Source organism: Hermetia illucens, chromosome 4, assembly GCF_905115235.1.
Source record: "Hermetia illucens chromosome 4, iHerIll2.2.curated.20191125, whole genome shotgun sequence".
NCBI classification, from domain to species: domain Eukaryota; kingdom Metazoa; phylum Arthropoda; class Insecta; order Diptera; family Stratiomyidae; genus Hermetia; species Hermetia illucens.
The window spans coordinates 106292819-106315588 of NC_051852.1; the positions used below are offsets into that span (position 1 = coordinate 106292819).

Consider the following 22770-nt stretch of genomic DNA (forward strand, 5'->3'; position numbering starts at 1 on the left):
GTAGGTTTTTAGGGGAACCTTCGTTGGTGGCCACAATCTACCCAGGTGGTATTTCTGACCATCCCGAAGATAGCATACCTATTGGAAACAATTTGGATTAGAATGTCGTGTAGACAACTAGTTTGGAGGAGTTAAATAGTTGAATTCAATTTCATTCAAAGAAATAAATCTCGCTACTCACAGTAAATCTCGGATAAGACTTGTCGAGCAGCATAGTAAATTGTATCCACCGATGACTTGATTTTTGAGTTACCAGATGATATTGGACAAGTTTAGTGAATATCCTTGTTGGCGAGAAAGGACAGAGAAAGATCAAATGGGGCTACTTTTCGTGAATCTCTCGTCGCTGAAATTACCGCTCGAACGCCGTTAGGGATTCTAGGTTTTGCGTTCTTTGTAATATTGGTTTCCTTATGTATCAATGCATACTGACGGTGGTAGGATCACCATATTACAAAGACAACATTACGCCTGCAAAAAGTTAGCATTTAGTTCTTGCAGTTCCTATGAAGTTACTGCAGTAGAAAAATTATGAATACTTGATGTAGTTTACAATGAGTACGGGGAGGTGTGTGAAAAAAAAACGTTCTTTTATATGCGCTATTTGAGGAAAGTATCTCGAATGCTAATAGAGTAGTTCAATGCTGAAAGCCATTCAACAGTTAGGACTGTTTATATACGTTGTGTTAATCCTGAGTCCGCATCCACGAACGGACGGACAGGAGGAGAAACTTTCTTCCACTTTTGTGGTACATGGACCCCTCTATTAGGGCAGATATGTATAAAAGGAATATCAGTAGAGTTTCACTTTCTAGGGAGTACGTTCGTCAAAATGTGCAATGGGGTATTGAAGTTTAAAGGCACCGTCAACAGAACTTCGCATCTTTTTGATGTCTCACAGTGGAGATATTGATTGAATTTTCAATGATAGTTTTTGACCTTGGAAAACGAGTCTTTCCCTCACGGGACAGTAGTTTGACATCTACAAATTTTCCAAGCGATTCTCCCTGTTGTAGATGATAATAATAATAACGTATTCCCAGGCCCTACGCATTCCCTGCAACACCAAGAATTATATTTCAAATCAATGATGATTGGTTTGAGTACTCTAAGAGATCCACAATGAAAAATTCATCTAGAATATCGGCGGGACTCACAGGCAGTAGCTGAAATTCTGGACACATTAATACAAAAACTTTCTGTCGTATGCAATTGGTTGCGACGGTATGGCGAAAGTCACTCCAGACATGTCCAGAATGTAGCATACGCGAGGAACCAGCGAAGCTTTTTCAGATCTCTCAACGGAGCATCCAGACAACACAGTTTTCGGTAACGGAAGCATGGCACTGAATGCTCTTTCATGGCTATAGAATGATGCTAGAGGGTATGCTTTTGCAATCAAATATGGCCTAGGTGCTGAGTGCGAACTGACACACTTGATGTACTTAGTTGAAATCAAGCTATATGCTGGCACTAACGACCACCTTAGAAGTCTGTTGGGCATAGTTGACATGTTTAACCGTGATGTTCGGATGGAATTTGGATTAGCAAAGCGTCGAATCCAAGTCATCTCCAAAGGTCCTAAGCTATGACCGAAGCAGACTTTCACAAATACCTAGTAATTCTGCAAGGAAATCATGCTCGAATTGGTGATCTGAAAGATGCTGTACAAATTCCCACAACGTGTAAAGCTGGTACTGAAATCGCATCTCTCGGGGAAGAATAAAATAATCGCATTGAATATATTTGCTAACCCTTCATTGGCTTGTGCATCCGGAATATTGCCGTGGACGAAGACCAATCTGGAAAACGTCCAGCGGCGGATACGGACAACTATGTCTAAATTCCGAATGCATCATCCAATCTCTGCCGTAGAGCGGATGAAACTGCATCGGAGGCAGGCAGCACAATTTCATTCCCAAGTCGACTCGCTCCTCGCTTATTTTTACAGCAAAGAGCAGGCGAGTCCCTTGCATGCGGCTGTCTGTCAGGCAGACTGTGGGCTGACTCCACTTAACTTGAAGGATCGATCTTTCAATCCTCTGAGTGGGATGAAGTCTGACTAAAAGCAATGCCCGGTAAACACGTGAATTATCTTTGGCAGCCATTTGTCGAACAGATGGCTGTATGCTGGGGAGCTTTTTGCTGAGACAGAGGGATTCACGTGTGCCATTCCGGACGTCGTGGTTGCCACCCAAGCTTATAAAAAGCTCATCATGAAAGAACGGATGGAGAACGACCAGTGCAGAATGTGTGGTTCGGCGTTAGAGACTTTGGACCATCTCATTTCTGGTTGCATTGTTATGGCACCGGTGCAATACATCACCAGGCATAATGCTGTATGTAGGGTGATCCATAAAAAGCTTGCATAGAAGAATGGACTGATCACGAGAACATGTCTGATTTACCGATATGAGTCGCAACCAGTATTTGATAGTTCTGTTTACAGCATGTATTGGGACCGGCATATTCCGCATAGCAAGTTTGACGTATTGATGTTGCTAATGTCCATAACAGCAACATCGAACGGAAATACGTGGAGAAAAGGGTAAACTATGATCTACTGGCTCGGGAAATCAAAGAAATTTGGTGTCTCGAACGGGTGGTTGTGGTTCCCATAATATTGTCAGCTACAGGTATTGCACCTAAATCCTTCAAGGCTTCCATTGATGTCCTGGGACTCTCACACAGTCTCGTTCAAAGGATGCAGAAATATACCATTCTGCATACGTGCTCGATGTTGCAGGGAGTTCTTGACTGATTCTCCCATTGTCCTACCACCGGCCACTACCACCAGCGCGCCTTTCTAATTTAAGTAGGTAGGATCGTCTGTGTGTTGGAGCATTTTATTCAAGACCTTGAAGGTACACTGCTGTACACTGTAAGAGGCAATGTAGTCAGCATTGCCCTCGCCCGAGATCATTTCCTTGATTCGTCTTCGATACTCATTCACAGCTGGGTCGACTGGCGTCCGATGTCCAGTCACGATAACAAATCCCTCTGTCATTAATGAGATCTGAACCACGACTTTCCACAACGACAGCCCAGCGTTCTAACCCCTTGAACCATCCGGACATTTCGTCGTATTAGATATTTGTAGAGATACAGGTGAAAACTGGTGGTATTTACGAGTTGGTGAACGAAACAGAGCTGGCACACAAAATTGTAAATTTTTTTAAATTGAAGGTGGCTTCTGCCCTCACTTGAGGATCACGCGTTTAAATATTTAAATATTAGTCTGAAAATGATTGAAACGATTGAGAAGAAGGAAGACAATGGAGTAAAATGTTGCCGTATTTCTGCAGAAGACCGGTTACTTCAAAATATTAAGTCTTAAAACTGTATAAATTATATTTAAGATCTAGCCATCAATTTTAATATGCATCTTTTCTAACTTACAGCCACCTTGTGACTTTTATGAAAGCTGTTTCAAATAGTGGATCCGGTAAGTGCCTGCTCGGATATCTGTATGTAGATATATGCTAGACAAACAGAAAGATACAGAGAGATACATTAGAAGTAATTATCGGCATATGTTTTTATCAAGATTGTTACTGCTTCGCAAGTTAGTGACCTTTTCTTCTCAAAGATGTAGTCATAAATAACGTAGCCAGTATGAAAGAAAAATATGATATTAATTGTTGGGTCAATTATAGTTTAAAGCACTCTAACTAGGTGATGTCTTTTTTACCCTGTTAGTCAAACAAACATATAAGGGATGAGTAAGAGTTTATGGTATCCAAAAAGTCTTCCTCTTCTTTTCGTTATTTGATAATAGAATTGTTTCAAACTTTCCCGGGTTGAATCCTATCTAGCGATTCTTCGTGTAGAACTTTACATCATTGAAACTCATCGGTCCTGTTTATTTAGTGACTTCAATTGAATAGCACTTTTTAAGTTGAGGATGCAACCTGCTTCCCTCGTTCCTTTTTGACTGAACTAATCAGACGTTGTCTCACCACTCACCATCTTTCCATTTAATTTCAATATAATTCACATTCATGTCGTATTTTCGATTATATATAAATGAAGCGTTTAGTACCTGTCGCCACTTACAGTCAGGGTGTTTCCAGGGTAGAGGTGAGGCATCGTCTAATGAGTTGCCTCTTTCTTGAACCAACCCGTCAATCAATTCTCTTTTTAAAGTTTTATTGAAACAAAACCTTATTAAAATCAATTCAGTGTCTGCCTGTCTGTCCGTTTGACACACGAGATTTACTCCAAAATGGCTGGAGCTATCGTCACGAAATTTGGTGAAAATATGTGGTCTATAAACCGCTACACGTGGAATGAGTTGCATAAATTTGGGTTGGGTTTATCCAACCGAAAAATCTGAAAAAAAAACAGTGACGCAGTGACGAGAACTTATATAAATAGCGGGGTTAGATTGTGACATATCAAAGAATATTTTGAGTGGAAAAACGTAGATAGAAAATTTCACAAGCTGAACACAAATGCTTTATGCCTGAAGCGTCTAGTTTCCAATATTCCGACATTAAAACATTTGACAGAATGCCAAAATCCTGTCTATATTTTAGCAGAACATGCTTTCAAATAATGAAAACTTATTGTTTGTTTTTCGTTGGCTTGGTTCTTGCAAATACCGATATTTCGGGAACCACTTGTTCCCTTCATCAGTGCTAACAAGTTTCTTGTTGATAGCCTTCCCCTCTTGTTCATTTCCACCCAAAATGGTCTTTCAACCTTTGCCAAGTCATCATACCGTTGCAAGACATTTTTTAAAATTTAGTGTTTGCAACGAAAAATATTATCGGATCCGTTGAAAACGTCATAGAAAATCTTTGAGAGAATCCGCTCTTTTGAAATCTCGGCAATTTGATCGCTATGAGAACTTCAAAAGTGGCCGTAAGTGATAAGCTGTTTTATTCAGAATGTTTATTAACCATGTGGCAGAACGAGCGATTTGCTTGTCGGACGCACGCAAATGTGAATCGTGGCGGCCATGACTTCGAAAAACAATTTTTGACAGCGAAAATCATTTTTCGGTGTCAGTTTGAGATAGATGGGCGCAAGGAGGAGAATGACTATTCTCAATAAAATATATACTCTAATAACTAATAAAATATTTAAAGTAACAATAAATGGCGATTAGCTGTCCGGGGGCAATTAGAACTAATGGGGGGATCTGCGACTAATAAGGGTCGTCTTGACCTATTATAGCGGCCTTGTTGGGCTTTCGTTTCAAAGCAAAAGTAAGTGGCTAATGGTTCGTGAACAATGTGAACGGACGTATTTATTTGCGAGGTTACGCAGTTAATAACTCACGATCATAGGTGCTGCAATTCCGTTGAGCGGGATTGAGCTGTTTGGAGAAGAAACTCGACGGATGCCAGATTTGATTCACTTTTTTGGTGAAGAGCAGCACCTACGGCAATGTTGGAAACATCCTCGAATACGGCTAAGGGTGCATCTTGCTTAATCTGAAATGCCTTGACAGCCTCTTGGAACCACACAATCAGACGCAAGTCTCTAGTTTTCGACCCAGAGAAGAAGGCGTTAAGGATCGGTTGATAGTGGGCGGCCTTGGGAAAGAAGCGATGGCAGAAGTTTAACATGCTCAAGAACCTTCTGAGATCCTTGACGGTTTTTGGAAGCGGGAAGCTCGAAATCGCTGGTACCTTGACTGGATCCGGTCGGATGCCTTCCGGGATAATCAGGTGGCCGAAAAATCTCACCTGCGATTTTAAAAATTTGCCGCAAGTTCCGCAGAGCGCGTATACGTGAGAACTTGACATCAGGGCGGGACTCAACACTAGCGGTCTGTTGCGTCTACTCAAGGACACCATGCCAAAACCGAAGCCGCCACCACCCGCCAACCATGCGAAAACGGTGGTTGATGTGCCCAAGAATCTCGAGTCCTGTACGCATGTCCTAATTTGGACGGACGCTCCTCGGAGGCCGCTGCAGCCACCTTATGAGAGCCCCTTCGAGGTCCTCGAGCGAGAGCGACATCATTATAGCCTCAACGTCGGGGGCACGGTCAAACGGGTCTCCTCGGCTCCACTAAAGCTCTTCGTCCAACAAAAAAACGCGTCCAGGAGAGGGGCACATGACGCGTCCTTTTTCACTTGTGGCAGCCGAGTTGAGGGAGCTGTGCGTCTGGTTCCTCACTGAAACCCCCTTTGATTTCAGATAGGGGTGGAATGTTGTAGCAGAACGAACAACTTGCGCGTCGGACGCACGCAAGCGTGAATCGTTTTTCGCTCCCGAAATATATATTTACATTCAAAACTAAAAAGTGTATTTTAGAAGAAGCTACTCCTGGTCTATAAATTTTAGAATGAATCTTCTCAATAAACCAAATATTTAAAGTCATAAATAGTAAATGTAATTTAGTCTGTAAATTATTGTAATTTTGCCATAACTATAAATATCGAAGGCTACGTCAGAATAGTGAGATATCTGACGGTTCATTTTGAGTATAGTAGGCTTAAAAAATGTAATCCTCATGGAAAAATACCTTTGAAAAGCAGTGGCTAAAGGCATGGTGTTTAGAAGATACTCATTTGATGTTCAAAGCAGGTGTTACTGACGAAGAGGTTTGAATTTACGATTGAGTAAAAACAAGGCAACAATTGATCGGGTGGTGCTAGAAAGATGGTCCAACCATTAAAAAATAATTCTATAGTCCTTTGAAAATCAAGTTTTTGATGCTGATCTTATCTTCAATACCTACCACTGAGCTAAACAATCAATCAGAGATACTACCTGTAACTAAGCGCAGAAAAGGGTAGCGGATAAAATGAGTTTACTTAAAAACTAACACAAACTAACCCTTTTTATTAGAATCGATTCCCCTACCTTTTGTCATCAAAATCTTTTCTCCGAAAGTTGTTATTCTTTAAAATTAAGATGGAAATTAAAGACAGAATTATGAATTAAAATGCTTAATGTTCGCATTTTAATTCATACATTGAAACTATTAAAAGGAAAGGTTTCCAATGTAGGTTTCTATGGATAAGAATTTTATTTATCTTGAAGTAGCAAACACGTGTTTCGGACGCAACATGTGTCGTTCAGTGCTTATTTTTTAATCTAAAAGGAACTATAGTAAACTAAGGAACTATTTTTATAAAACTTATGCGAACATTATTCAGAACCTTCTATATTGGTCGGTTTAGTGGCTCGTCTTATCCCAATATTTAAAAGCCATTTTGGAGTTGTTCATTTAGAGGTTTACTTATTGTAACTCAAATCAGACCATTAGTGATTAAAGATTGGAGTGGTAATTTTAAAGTAGTTGAAACTACTTTGCACATCCTCTTAAGTTTTTCCTTGATTCATTTGTTTTGTTTGTTGTTTGTAAAACAGCTAAGTAGGCATTCCATTACTAAAGTAAACAGTAACATATTTGGTAAAAAACTATAGTTTTCCATTTATATGAATATTACCACGCAACTTAAGTGAAAGCCGGATTATATGTCTCCCTAGAAAATGCTCTATATTCCGTTACTCGCTACAGTTTTTACACAAATAAACGTCCATGGCTCAGGTGTAAATCCGGTTCAAGTATCGATTATTCGTATATCACTAGGTAACCAATTAAAAGCGAACCAATCCATAAAAAATATCAACTTTCTCGACTCGATCGCAGGGAATTCGAACAAAAAACGTGGTAGTGACTTTGCTACTTTAACATTGACCTACCAACTGATTTTACTATCGAAAACTTGTTTACATTCGTCAATGTCCGGCTACTAGTTACATTTTGGCGGTCTAAGGTCAAGTGAAGTTAATCTGGACCCCCTTATCTGGCTAAGCGCCGGTAAACGGCCAAGTCAACAGTCGATGGCATTCTCTAGGACAAAGTGATCAATCTTAATACTTGCGGATAATGCAGTACTCAAACTAATTGTCCATTGCATTAATCCGCACAATCGCGAGTGTGCATATTTGCTGGAGATAATTGTGTTTTATCATTTATGATGAATGAGCATTGCGAATTGGCAGGATTTGTAAGCGAGGCACGATATTATATGCAATCGAGAGGGAAAATATTTTGCCGCAACACTCTTCTGGCGTTTGAGCGTCGTCACCACGATCAAGACGTCGAACCCTCATTGAACAACTCAGTACGCTCGAATCGAAATTACAAGTTGCAATTACCTAACAGCTTCATGCTTCAATAAAACATGAGTGTGGCAACGCAACAACAATGATCGAGTGCAACCAGCTAGCTCCGGTGTTCGAGGGAGCACTTCACAGATTTGCCGCGAAACTTCACTTTGCAGAATGACAAGGAAAAATGTTAATAATGGAAAAGCACCTTTGCGCGATCACGAGCTGCTTCCAGCTTAATCAGATGCTGGGAAAATGTTCATGCAGAAATATTTACTCGATAATGCTAAGGAAGTGTTTCTGCAACACACGGACTTGTGAATTGCTTGCCAGACAATCATTTATGAAGGCATACAAGCGGATGAAGTGCCTTCCTATTTTTCGACTTTAACGAAACAAACCTGGGTTTTGCAAACGAATGCTGAATTGAGTTTTTAATAGAGTCTTAGAAAGTAAAAGGAAACAATGCATTTGATTTTGTATTTAAGCTGTACTTCACGTGGGCTTAAAATATCGGAAAGTATATGACCTACTCTCACAATAAAAGATACATCTGGATTTAGCCCATATTTACCGTTAAAGTTAAAGTCTACATAAAATGAAGACATCTACATTTATAAGCACCTAAGCACTGCTAACTGAAAACTATTCTTCTGAATTTATGTAATGTATCTGTTGCAAGCAAACACATATACATAACTATTGAAGCCTCTACTTTTTCCTTTATTGTATTGTATCATTCTGCCTTATAGACCCCTTTTTCATTTGAGTTAATTAAAGTATCTGTTCGAAATCGCATTGCGTCCTCATTCTGCGATTATTCTAAGGGAGTTCAGTTGCGCGATGAGGATGATATGGGGTAATTATGCATTAGTGCTGATATTTAAACATTGCCGTCGCGGTTAAGGTTCCTACAGCCCATTTCGAGTTTTGGCTTTCGGGATGTCCTTCTTTCTACCATCACGATCCACTGACTGCTTCCTTCAATTTCCAAATTCGAGCAGTCATGCGCTATTTCCCAAAACAGAATCTGTCCAGCGTTTTCGAAGTTTCTCGACTTATCTTCGTCTTCCTGCTCTCACGTCGAACACCGTTTTAAGTATCCGAGTATCGTGCATACATCCATTACAGCTTCCAAAAATTGATTCATTTCAACTCATGGCTGTATCTGATTCGCCATTGACCGTCCTCTCGTTTAGCTCCTATTATTCGCCCCAGTATCATCCCTAAGTTATAGACCAGTTTTTCGGAAGTGTGTTTTTATTATTTTTCTACTCCATTTTCATCTTTCGTCAGTTTTGCACCTAAGCACAATATAATTTTGGCGACATACATTTGCTGTTTTATCGAAACTTAGAAAAATCTTCTTTGCCTTTTCTTGTTCTTTAGCCTTTGTCCTGTTCGCAAGCGGGGTCGGTTGGTCCATTTTATTTTATGAAAGGCTTGAGCTGGATCTAGTCGTGAGGCCTTCAAATCACCATCAAGCGTATCAAGCCACCGTTGTTTCGGTCGGCCTTTTAGTCGCTTACTATCAACTTCGATGTTCAGGCCAATAGCGTTAGCGTGAATTACGTAACCATAGAATCGAAGACCCCTGTCCCGCATTTTTTCCACAATCGGTGCAATCCCATATCGATTGCAGATATCCTTATTTCAGATGCTTCTTCTTTTTCTCTTCTTTTTCTTCAGCCTTTGTCCCGTTCACAAGCGGGGCATTTTAGTTGACCGCAACGTTTTCGTCTCAATTACCACAAGGTGCCCTTCATTGTCTTTTATAGTCGGCTAAAACTCACAAGCGTAGAGGACGACAGGACGGACGACATTGCAATAAATTTTAGATTTGAGACGTTCGTTGATACGTCGATCACAAAGAACCCCTCAACGCTGGTTGCGCTAATGCGTGAAGAAATTTCATAATGCAGTTCTCCTTTGACTGATAGATACTTAAATCGCTCAGTTCTGGGGAGGTTCTGTCATTGACAGTGATAGTGCCTGTTTCATGGGATTTGGTCGTTAAAAATGAAGTTTTATTCAGATTCAATTTGAGACCGTGTTGCGTGATGCGATTTTTGCTATGAGACCCCAGGAAAATATTATCTGCATAAAACATTGTATAGGGCGCTGGATGTTGGATGTCCCGTGTAAAAGCGTTCATAACAAGAGCAAAGAGTAGTGGTGAGAGGGCGCTTCCTTGATGAACGCCAACAGAGTAGTTTTGATACACCCGCCACACTTTAAACTTTAATTTTCGGATCGTGGTAGAACAATTTAACCCCCACACGAGCTCCTATGGTACTAAGTGTTGTCGTAGAGCATACCAGATTTACTCATGTTGCAGACGGTCAAACGCTGACAGTGAAGCCCATGGTGTTTTACGTAGGCACCTGTCGTGAGACTTAATCCTACGGTCCTCTTCAGACACGGATTGATTTTGTGACCACAATCAGAGCCCCGCTGAGACAAGCAACAACGGTACCAGTCTATACCAAGTGCATGGCTTAGCATTCATACTGGTGGATGCAAGAATTACCTAAATCTCTACCGAACTGAGGAGTACGGCACCCGTGTTGAAACGCAACACCACGTCGAGGCCCGAAGGTATCTTCTCGCTGGAGCATAACCAAAACCACCATGAAACTCCCACTAGGGGGGCCAACCGCAAATAACCGAGCTGTCCTCACATACAACAGGAGTTCACCCGAAGTATGTGAGTCCAGGGGCTTTCCCGGTTCAAAGGTCAAACGCTGACAGGTGGAATTGGTCCAAATGTCGACAATGCTTGTGGAAGTGGAGGATAAAAAATTCTTCAGTTGAAATCTCGTCGAAATATTCCCGCCATCGATCCGTCGTGGTTCGTCGGCTGGAAAGTAAAGTTCTGTTTTTGTCATTAACGCAACATGCGTTGGCGTTGGCTTTTAACAAGTCGATACAGATCTCTCTTGCCATTCCGGGTGTTCAGTTTGTCGTAAAGATCTTTGTAATAGACCGCTCGGGTAACAGCGATCGATTTCTTCGCTCCGGATTGGCATTCTTGTAAATTTGACGAATTGACGAGCGTTTTATTATATAGAAACTTGTGGTAGAGGCGTTTTTTTTCACCGATCTTCGTTTGAACATCGTTATTTGGAAGCCAGGTATCTTGGTTGATGAACCGCTTACCTGGTTTGGTGACTCCGAGGATTGCGTAGGCCCCTTTGTGGATCATGTCATTAAGTTGGTTCTACGATTCTTCCACATTTGTCATGGTTGGTAATCGTGTAAGTAAGTAATTTCTTCTTTCTTCTCACGGAATCGCCACCATTTCTTGCGCGGCGGGCTAGTGCGTTCCTCACGCTATTCTGTCGGTGGCTTGATTCGTAAGATGGCAATCAACCGCCGGTGTTGAAGTGCTCATAGAGAACGGCTTTGCTGTCAGTAGTGGTGGTAAAATGAGAATGTAGTCGATGTGCCCTTTACTGTCCCCACTATAAAATGTGAAGGATGAGACAGTCATTTGATAAATCATGAATTTATAAGTACAAAGTCATGGGTGTTAGCAAAATTGACTATACCTCGGCACCCTCACTGCGTGCTCTGTCTGCCTTTTTACCTACATGACACCTGCAGTGATGACATATTCATCAGAAGGCTCCTTCTCGGCATCAGGTTGATCTGTCCGCGGTGCGTACGTGATGAAGAAGTGAATAGTGCGATCAGGTGATATAATGGTGACGTTCATAAGCCGGTCATCCTTCGACTTTTTTAATGGCATCACTTAAACCTTCTTTGATGGCAACGCCAACACCGTATTGAGTGTGTGAGCTTGCAAAATACGTAGAGAAATTTGTAGCCATTTTACCACGTTCGCGTTCTATGTCGCAGCTTTTGCCACCAGACCATCGTGTTTATTACAGAGCGCAGATATCGCCTTTTCCGAAGGACTTTTGCTAGTTCCTCGGTCTTTTCTATGTGGCCTTGTGAGTCAATCCCATCATTTTATTTTTAACGACATAGGATGCATTTACTCGGTCGGCCTGTTGCGCGACTTGTCACCAAGAAAGATCAGATTGTTATCTCTTTCCCCAATCTCAGCATTTGATTTTTGTTTTGATGAGGATAGCACAAACTACGTTGCCTCAAATCCTCTTCCTTTATCAGGGCAATCGACTAGCATGCTATGTAAATAGCATGGCGGAGTTAAATCTCCTTTGCTGATGTGAAGGTCGTGCCTTGATGTTTAAATCGTTCGGATATGGTCCACAGTCAACTTTCGTGTAACCTGCTCCAGGGCCAGTTTGAATAGTAGAAGTACAAGGCCATCTCCTTGTTTTAATCCTAAGTTTGTCTCAAATGCATCTGTCGGGCTGTTATTTACTCTGACCTGCATTATTGTATGGGATGTTGTCTTCTGGTAATACTTAACAGTTTTGCTGGAATTCCCAAGCCGGGGATTACTTTGCACAGTACATTTCGGTCAATACAATAAGTCCATGAATATTTGATGGACTTCGGTGTTGACTTTCTAGCATGTTTTTGTACCACTTTGGGCATAAGCAGCTGGACAATTGTCGATCTTCCAGCCCGAAAACCTTCTTTTGGTTTTTCTCTAGTACTTACATGAAGATAGGACTTCTCAAATAGTGAGATGCCACTGTAATTTTTATTCATCATCTTGTCACTTTTTTTGCGAATAGCACATCCACCTTTTGACCACTCTTGCGCAATCTCTTCGTGATAACAGATGAAGGGAGCCAAATCATTGGAAGCTTTTATGGTCTATGGATTCCTTGAATTGGGGAGTTTAACGGGGATGTAATCTATGCTCGGACCCGCGCTTTTTACCATGTAGTGGTCGGAGTCGCAGTTTGCTGCTCGATATGGTTTCACGTGGAATATATTGAATCGTCACCTTTTGGTGTTGAGAATGTGGTTTATCTGGTTGAAGATAGTGCTATCTAGGGACACCCTTGTCCTTTTGTAAATGTGCTTCTGTGGGAAGCATGCCGATTTTATGACTTTCTACTACTTGCAAAATCAATGAGGCGTTGGCCTTTACCATTTAATATATCATGGAGACTGTATCTCCTCGTTCATAAGTCGTAAATTCTTTCCAGGTTATCGTAAAATTGCTTTTTGACTTTCTTATGTTTTTCTTCATTTGGGGCGTATATGGTGGCAAGCTATGTATTTAAGAACTTTACTTTGCTGCGAAAGGTATACAATCCTTCGTGTATTGGTTTGAAGTCTACAACATTTGAAAACTTCTCACTTTAAGAGAAGGTTGTGTACGATCCCATGTAGGTTATATCGCAATGATTTAAATTCGTTTCCTGGCTTGCTAAAACCCTGATCTTGTACTTGGTGGCCTATTGAAGTAGGTGTTTGACAGTACCAGATTTGTTCAGTGATGTAACATTTCAGGATCCAAGAACGTGGTCATTAATGCGTTTTTGCGCTCGTTTCCGTGGTATCAATCCAGTCCGTATATAATGTGCATGATTGGCTGTCTGAAGGAGATCAATTACTTTAGAGCCCGTTGAGGAAGGGGTGTGATCAGGTAGGAAGCTAAGTATCCACTTGTACTTTTTTCTCATTTCCCCTATCACGGCTTTTTATTGAGAACATTACTAAATAACATGCCTCTGACACTCCTCCTTTACTTTAAAATTTCCACGTTATCCACCAACCAAAAGATTTTCATGTATTACAAAAGAATAATAGAATAAAACTCGAGGCCGCCACAAAAAAGGAAATCATCCTGATAGTTTATTTAATATCACTTACTTTTCACTATGTCTACTGTGATTACAAACGCGTCGTTTTTCCATCGTTCAAGGAGAGGATCTCATGTTTAAACCTCACGAAAGACGTCAAGCCCCAGGATAGGATTCATGATGATAAATTAAACAAAGCGGGACATCTTACAGTCTTTCCAGCCGCCGTAAAATTACTTTGTGTCGAAACTGACGGGTATTGGAACTTATCGAGGAATTACAGAGCGGCTATACTTCACTGGTGAAGTTTAGCAAAAGGAAGGAAATTTATCTAATACTCCTCATCGACGGTATTTGCAATCATTTCTCGAAGGATTTATTTCAAGCTTAGAAAACAGGCAGATACTCCTTGATGAAGTATCGAAGCATAAGACATCCATCACAATGCCTATGCGATCACTCTTCTTCGAAACATTGGTTTTCGGACTCTGAAAACCTATCAAAGGATTGCTGCATATAGTCAATTTATCCCTCACGATATCAAGTTTTTGCACACGTCGGCATTCATTACGGAGAACTTCGTCCAGCCTGCTGTATGTATTTTTCATTGAACATTAGGAAGACAAATTTCTAATTAAAGGAGTTCGATATTAGAGAAACACAATTAGTAATGGAAAGATTCACATGACTTTCTGCATTGGAGATTGTTTTAACCAGGAGGGGAATGTAACATAAATTCGAAATTTTGGACTTTGGGGCGCAGATATAATAAAGGGTATGAGAAAAACAGAGCGGCTGACGATTTAAGCGAATAACATACCGAATGAATAATGAATGAATGAATGAATAATGAATAATGAAAACTAATCAATTACAGAAGGACACAGTCTATTGAAGAATGTAGAAAGGAAAAGAACTTAAGGTCATAATGGTTCTGCAAGGAAAGGCTAATGAGGGGTGAGGGTGTAATATAGAGAAATAACAAAAATAAAAGCGGACTCAGAATGAAACTTTGTGGTTCACCATCTGCGCCGCAATGCAGTCAATTCGTCGAAATGCGTTTCAGCTACCACAAGGTCTGGTACTGGCCTGTATTACAGCTTCTCTCAACTTGTCTGCGGTACATGGTTGCACCGTGATCCGCTCGTCGGCCACTCAGGGACAGTGAAGTTCATTGTATGACATAGTCAGCATTACTCTTTGCCTTTGTCCCTTTCCTAAAGTCTAACCTATCCTTTCTAAAAAGGAACAACAAAAGTGAATATAGCGTTGTTGATGCGTTGGTTCCCATCACGTTCGATATCACTGACGGCACTAACAAAGACGATGTATGTACATTCTGATCGACGCTTTCCACGTTCTGTCCATAAACGCAAATAGGAATTGTGCGACGAGCTATCAACTGGGAAGCCTTGGTGTTTCCGCTATTCATCTTCAATCCGAGTCTTCTTGCCCCTTTCTCTAAATCTAGGTCCACTTCGTTGCGGTGTAGGACTCACTAAGAGAAAGCACAGATGTCACACGCGTCGATCCGTCTTGCTGCTGTAGGAAGTTCCTTATTCTGGACTGGAATTCAGCAATTAAATTTTATCTAATATTGGTTTCCAGGACTTGAACACGCCAAACAAATGCAGTAAGCTCATGTCTCTCATTTTACCACAGAAGGTCCGAAAGACCAGTTCATTGAATAAAAAAATGCTAGTGTTACAAGTTGTTAGTCTGTAAATGTTTACTCCTTTTAGCCGCTTCTTACAACAAATTTGGAATATTTTGCATTACTTTTCAATCCGTAGTTCACACTTCTAACTCAGGGGGGCCTTCGTTTCCTGGATGGGATCTATAACTAGTTTGGCTAAGGAGGCTGGGATTTCGGCGAAAAAAGGATGTAATAAAGAGGCGGGACAGATAGTACGGTAAAAAAAGCGCCAAGAACTTTGTCTCAGATTAAGGGAGTGGCAATGGAAGAACCTTTGATAGTTAGGTAGATGATTGGGATTAGGAGTGGCATAGGGGGATTCATGTGGAAATTTAGAAAAGCCACGCAGGGAGAGGTTGAAGATTTAATTATGACGTCAGCATCTTATTTGCATGGTATAAGATGCGGTGAATTCGTACGAAATTGATAAGTTTAAACTGCTATAACTTTGATACTAATAGCTGGATGTCCATGAAACCTGGGATGCGTATTGCGCGATACTGTCCTCTATGCTAATGTAGTACTCTTAGGATGAACTCAAAGGGGTTTTCAATCAATTTCTAAATGTTGGTAACATACTATTGGTAAGTTTATTTGAGCAGATATCGGAATGGGACATATTTTGAGGCGTAGATTTCACATAAGCGAACCACTCTGATTTATTTCAGAATTTTGGGTTGAGTAGTGCATTTTGACTCGTTACTCGCGCACTTTACACTTAATGTCAAAACTAATATCAGTTTCGGAAAGTACTAATCGAAACCTTTCAGTTGGTATATGGCTTTATTTGATGAAAATAATTTTTACATCCCCTCTTCTCGTAAATCTATGTCGCTCACTGTATACGTGTGATTTCGTAGTTGCCATATGTCCACCAAAATTTCGTTCGGATAGGATCAGCTGTTTTGGCGAAACCGACCGACCGACAGACACTGAATCGATTTTGATAAGGTTTTGTTTCACACATCCTTCTCTTTTTAAGGTTTTGTGTAAAATAAAACCTTAAAAGGAAGGATGGAAGGAATCATTAGCACGGGACAAAGAGATGAAAACATTAGGCCAGGTCAATAAAAAATAATCTGCCAACGAATTCATCATACATATGTAAAGATAAGGGCAGGGAAATATACACAGCAAATAACTGCTTTGGGTTAATAAATATATTAGGTAAAAATACACGTTTATTAACTAAAGGAATCTTGACTTTATTGTGTAGTATATGGTGCTATTTCATTGCAAGTAGAAGAAGATAACCGAAGCATTCTAATGCGGAGCTTTTCACCCTACACTGGTCATTCTCCATTGGCGTTTTCAAAATCAACATTGTACCAACAGGGTTGGCGGCCATTTTATCCTGGGTTACGTATGTGAATCTCTTCGGCTCAGTAAAGAGATCCCCATGAGGAGATCAACGAACGGCCGCCAGAGACATTTCATTAATTAGTCCGGCTAAGTATGCCGAGTCTGGCATCATGATAGAAGCCTGTTTCAATAATAGTTTGAATATATAGGTCATCAAGGATATGTCCACAAATGAACCCTCTTCCCGCCAAATTGGAAGGAGGCATGATCAACCAAGGGTGGGCTGAAGACAACATCCAACGGCCCGCTTTAGAGCGATGATGCGTTTTAGCACAAAGTGCGTGTGAAAATGTATTGCTACATCTCGAGTGTCGCAAAACTTCAAGCAATGGCGCGACGGTCCTTCGTAAAAAGAAGACAATGTGAATCGAGACTAGAGACCACTAGGCCAGACTGTTACTGGACAGAATTTTTCGGGCTATAGCACTGGTTGAAAGGATGACCGCTTTTCTCCATGCAAAGTCCGGCCGTAAGTTCGAGCTTTTTCAGCGCTTTACATAAATTTTGCGGGACTCATCCTGTTACTGAAAGTACGGCTGCTGTTTTTCAAACGTGTTCCGGTCCACCAGTACTCACTTCCTTGAGAAGCAGAACTAAATCGGTTGTATTATGATTAACACTGTGGGCGGTGGTAACAGTGCGATTCCATAGTGGTTTAACCCAATCCTTTTCCAAGATTCTCGTTGTAGTATACTTATAATGAGTATGGTTGTTTGCCACTAAGTTATGTTTCAACGCAAGGTTTTGATGTACAATCTTGCAGAGGGAGTATTGGCGACTGGTGTATTCGATACTGGTCAACATCCTGCACGCAGAGGTTATGTACTGGACGATCTCCTCTTCGCAATTGTATAACCTACAATTAGAGTTGGAGGTTGAGGAATCGTAAAGAATGCACCGTTTATAATTTTTGTCGGGAGCGAATCATCCTGAATTGGAGTTAGAAATGCTTTGTTTCATGGAATAGTGCACCGTTAGTCAATTATTTGTTAAAGGTTTCGATGTTAATGCCTGGCAACAACAAATTCCTTATATGACTTCCTTGCATGGGTCTCTCTTCCCACACGTCGATCTTCTGTTAGACTGAAGTAATATTCGACCTGGGATTCCAATCTCTGTTTTTCAAATTCAAAGGAGACAATTTTTGATCTGACTTGACGGTAGTCTAACGTATTTGGCTAGAAAACTGTTTCCCGTAGAAAAATTAACGAATGCGCTTGATTGTAATGCAGTGCTTTAAATCAAGCCATATATATACACAAATATGTGGTTGCCATTTACCCCTTAGTGGAGCATAGTGCATTAACCACGATTACGCACGGTCACACTTTCCGAGAACCCTACACTCCTTCTCTACTGTTGGTTGGCGTTAGATAACTGTATTTAGACAAGGCAGCGGAGGTAAATTTAGCGGTGTTAATGCGCCTAGGGGCAGCCATTTCCGTGCCATCATCGGCAAATTCACATAAGGATCCCAATTAGCATTGTAGTGCCTGATTTTGATGCCAAGCGCTCCTAAGACCATGCCTGCTATGGTGTGCCAACCCGTGGCATTCACGAAGGAAAACAGTTCTCCAACCCTGCTTCTAGAGATCGCTCTAAATTCCTGATCATGATTTATTTTGTGTCTGCCATGCTACAGACACAAGAATTAGAGCTAGGCAATCGCAAAGGAGGTGCCTGAGGATTTCTCCCTCGTCTTGGCAATTTCGACAATATTAAATGTATGGTATACCGAGTCTGGCGACATGGTGCTCTATAGACCAGTGCCCTGTACAGACCACCGGAATCTTGTTTGCATTTCCATGCGCCTGGGAAAAAAGCTTTCACGATCAGGTGTTGTAACAGGCTGACCAAATCCTCCTTGACTTGGTGCAGCTGGTGAGTCTTCCCTATTTCAGATTTACAGCTGCAAAGTGGGCAGATTGGATTCCACCCTTAACAGTAGCCAGTGCAACACAGACTGTTCCCACCGAGCAACTACATAGAGCAGAACCCCGCCTAAAGTCGTGATACTGCCGGTCTTCGAGTTCGACAAAGTTTTTCATCAATTTCGGCTAGCATGTGGCGCTTTGAGGTGCATATGAAACGGAGATCTAAACTCCGCGCATTGTTCCAAAATGATCGGTAGGGTGCCGATATGGTTAACGCAAGATCCAGACCGAAAACAAGCCTGCTTTGCCAATTGTCAAATTTGAGATGGTCGCCATTCTTTATAATCTCAAACCCAACTGGCCTTATGGCAAGCTCTGTGCTCGAACAACATGCCACCAATGATAAGACGGTGGAGGCTGCAAAAATCTCTCATCATTATCGTTACGGTCGTCAAGACCGTATTTCACCATCACTTGTCCGAGCGAGGTGTTGTCAGAACCCACCTGGGAGTTTAGATCACCAATTGCGATTACAATGTCACCTCCTGCCATGGAAAGCATCCTTTTTCGCTGAATCGGAGGCCTTCATTGGTGCATAGCACTGTACAGTTGTGATGCTGCTTAATCTGGATCGGTCTGCTGTAAGCAGGATTCTGTTATAAATTGGCTCTAAGGTCAAGGGAGCGCACTTTGTGGTAGCCGTTAGACTTTCCAGAGTACAAAAAGACCAATTTCCCTTGCCTGTTCGGCTCTAATACTAAAAGAATGCGCATTTAATAAAACCACATCTTTGATAAGCAGATCGTCAACGATTTTTGCTTTTTTTACAAGTAGTTGTAGCCTTCAACAATATTGCAGAAGGTTTGCGAAGTATCTTCCAACTTTTACGAAATGACTAGCTTAAATTTTTCATTTCAAAGGTTACTGGCTTAAATCTTTTACTCTCGACGAAATATTTTTGAAGATGTACTTTGCTTTCCAACATTTCTCTGCTAGAAAACAGTTTAAACTTCCAAGAATTTGATGCTTATACGAGCTCTTGCACATAATTACTGTCGTTTTAAAATCGATTATCCCTGCTTTTCTTAAATTTTTATTAGTTTTGCGCATTGAGTTCAAATTCATAAGTGCATACAATGATGAATTAATTTCCTGGACCTGAATGGAACAGACAGTCCAAAAGTAATTTTTAATAATTTCATTGATAATTGGATGGAACTTTGTTCGACAAACAATTGAAGGATTTTCTGTATTCCGCGCAACAGGGTAAAAATTCAAATCATTTTTGACACTTGCGCAATTTTTCTGTCATTTTCCTTGATTAATAATACTGTTTTGTGTTTGGGTTGTGATAAAAGCAGATGAATTTGTTTCATTTGTGTCATTCACAAATTCCACTTTATTGTTAACGAAACATTTAAAATTTATCTAATTTTCGGAGAAAGATTATAAAAGTAATATTGTTTACAATTGCAGAGCGACTGCATTATAGCCAACCAAGCACCTGCATACTAGGTTCAATATTTTGCATTAAATCATACTACCGGTTTGCGAGTCATCCGAAAGCTATTCGTTTGAGTAGACAAAGTGCATGCGGACTTTGCAGTATCTTAGCGTTAAGTGCTTGACGATTTACTTACTTTCACCTGGAAAGAAGCGCAACAGACGCTTAGCGTAGCACAATGTTGTCTCGATCACAACATGGAATTCGAAAGTCGATTGACAACTAATATGCAATTTGCCTTTAACTTCCTCAATTTTTAATAAAGACAACTGGTTTTACGGATAGATAATGTATTAAGGCTATCAGATTTAAAATGATTAAATTATGTAATTAATTTGGAACTTACTTTGCGATTTATAGTTTCCATTCATTAAACAGTTACCGGATATTTATTAGAGGCAATTTGGAGTAAAAAAGGGTAAACTTCTAATAATTTGTAAACTAAGCTGTATCAGCACTTCATTCTAAATCTAAGTTCAACATTCTACACGTCGCTTGCGTCAACATTAAGGCCCGCAATCGTTGCCTTTAGCATTCTGTAATTCTCAGCAGCTCCCCTAGTCAGCCCTTCCACAGATGGTGCAGTATACGATGATACCGAAGCTATGTGAAGATCCGTACTTCGTGCGAAAAAATAATTAACGACAGTTAACAGTTTTCTGTCCTTTGAAAAGGGATTTTGACGTACAACTTTCTCAGCGCTTATTATCGTTCTTGGGGCTAATAAACCAATTAAGTAGAAACTTATTTCAACTTCTCCGGGCATCGAGAAGCTCTCCTATGCCAATATTGATCGGATGCTGGTTTTGCGAATCGCAAAGCAGAAACATAGTGCGATGCGTCTCCGCTATAATGCAGTTTCCGGTTGCCTTCTCAAATTCATCGCAAATCTAGAAGGATGCATTCTAGTAAATTGTATTGGATGTACGGTATCCAAGGGTGACACAAGCTTCACATTCCAGTGTATATACCACTAGGGGTTTGCAATTCAAAATACGAAGATAATAAAAGACTTTCGACATTTGCTAGATTCAACAGGCCAGTATCGATCCTGGATAGCTCGGTGATTGGAGTACAAAGCTGCCGTACGGAAGATTGGGATTCAATTCTCACTGGTGGCAGCAGGATTTGACGTCTAATAATAGTCGGTTCATTTGTGAATGAGTCGCTGAGTCAAATCAGGGTAATTATTTGGGCGAGCCCAATGCTGACCACATTGCCTCCTACATCATCATCAATTGGATTGTTGCGCCAACGATTATTATTATTATTATTATTATTATTTCTGATCCCGATGAAGTGCGCAACCGGCTACTGTGCTTCCTAATATTTGTAGGTGTCATCAAGGTCTTGTACCTAACTAAGATTCGCTGAATGCATTGTTGGCAGACATGTTATAGAAGAATCGTTGGTTTTGCTAGTCTGAAGTGGTTCTTGAGGTCTTTGATGTTCTAAAAAGAAATCTCTCTGCTGCATCAGTTTTCTAATGTGCCATTTTTTTAAATTTTTACCATAGGTTGTGATGTAGATCAACGTGCCATAGGAACAGCACTGATGGAAAAAACGAAGGAGTGGCATGAAGTTCCGATAGTGTAAATTTCAAGAAAGCTTATTTTGGTTTTGTGAGACTTCACTGCCATTGAACAGGAATGCTTGGCAGCGGTGCAAGGGAAGCTGAAATTTCCAACATAAATTAACGGGAATGAATCCAGAACGTACATTGACGAAGTGGTGGGGTCAGGCTTCAGGGTACACTGGCCAAATGAGCATTGACGCTTCAGAGATTCTCTTTGATTGAAACTCATCGAAAATGATCTTAACATATTGTGTAGGATACCCTATATTAATGTATTCACCTGGGACAGACACAAGTTTTGACAGATTTAGACTTCACTTTGCCATACTTTGAATCTCTTTATTTGATTAAGCACATCAGGGAGAATTCCACACAACTCCTTGATCTGGTATGTAGTAAATTTCTATATAAGCGAACCAATCCATGTTTCAGGAGATGAAGTACAATAACAGCAAGCTTTGGAGCTTTGGATTAAGTGTATATGGGGATTGCTAAAAACTTAGCCAGATTCCGATTGTGGTTCTATTGTCTTGAAATGGTTTCATGGAACAAGGAGTACACTTGCAACTAAAAAACGTGCAAAACATGGAAAACCCTGCGGACTAGTAGGAAAAGCACTCATCTCCAAATGGGTATTTCAACGTCTGTACATAGATCTGATCGACCTGTATTCATAACCTCTCGTTTGAAATATTGAAGCAGTAATGGATCCCGATTCGCTCTTAAAGTTCTTATGAGTAATGGCAGCCAAATGCGTCGATGTTCTTGGAGAAGAGAATCTTTCATGTGTTTGGAACCGTTAAATCAGTAACTCCGGGGAATTAGCTACAATTTGAGATATATTATATTTATGTTATTGGCTCCTGCGTACTTACATATAAATATAAATAATATAAATAAATATATATAAGTTGTCCTCCATCAACTATACCTTTGGTCAGTGAAGCGGCTATTGAGAGAAACATCGTCTTCTGGTGCCGCATTTG

The 22770-nt window shown here is 40.6% G+C and overlaps 1 protein-coding gene across 3 annotated transcripts in view; it reads left to right on the plus strand.

Annotated features, from left to right (window-relative positions):
- LOC119654885 (mucin-12) overlaps positions 1-22770 on the plus strand; it is a 268652-nt gene that overhangs the window by 82649 nt on the left and 163233 nt on the right. For 2 of the 3 annotated variants that reach the window (XM_038060497.1, XM_038060499.1), the window contains exon 3: positions 3402-3445. The exons of the other annotated variant lie outside the window; for it this stretch is intronic. The gene's annotated coding sequence lies outside the window, so the exon portion shown is untranslated. The remainder of the gene's footprint in view (positions 1-3401; positions 3446-22770) is intronic. 3 annotated transcript variants of the gene reach the window in all.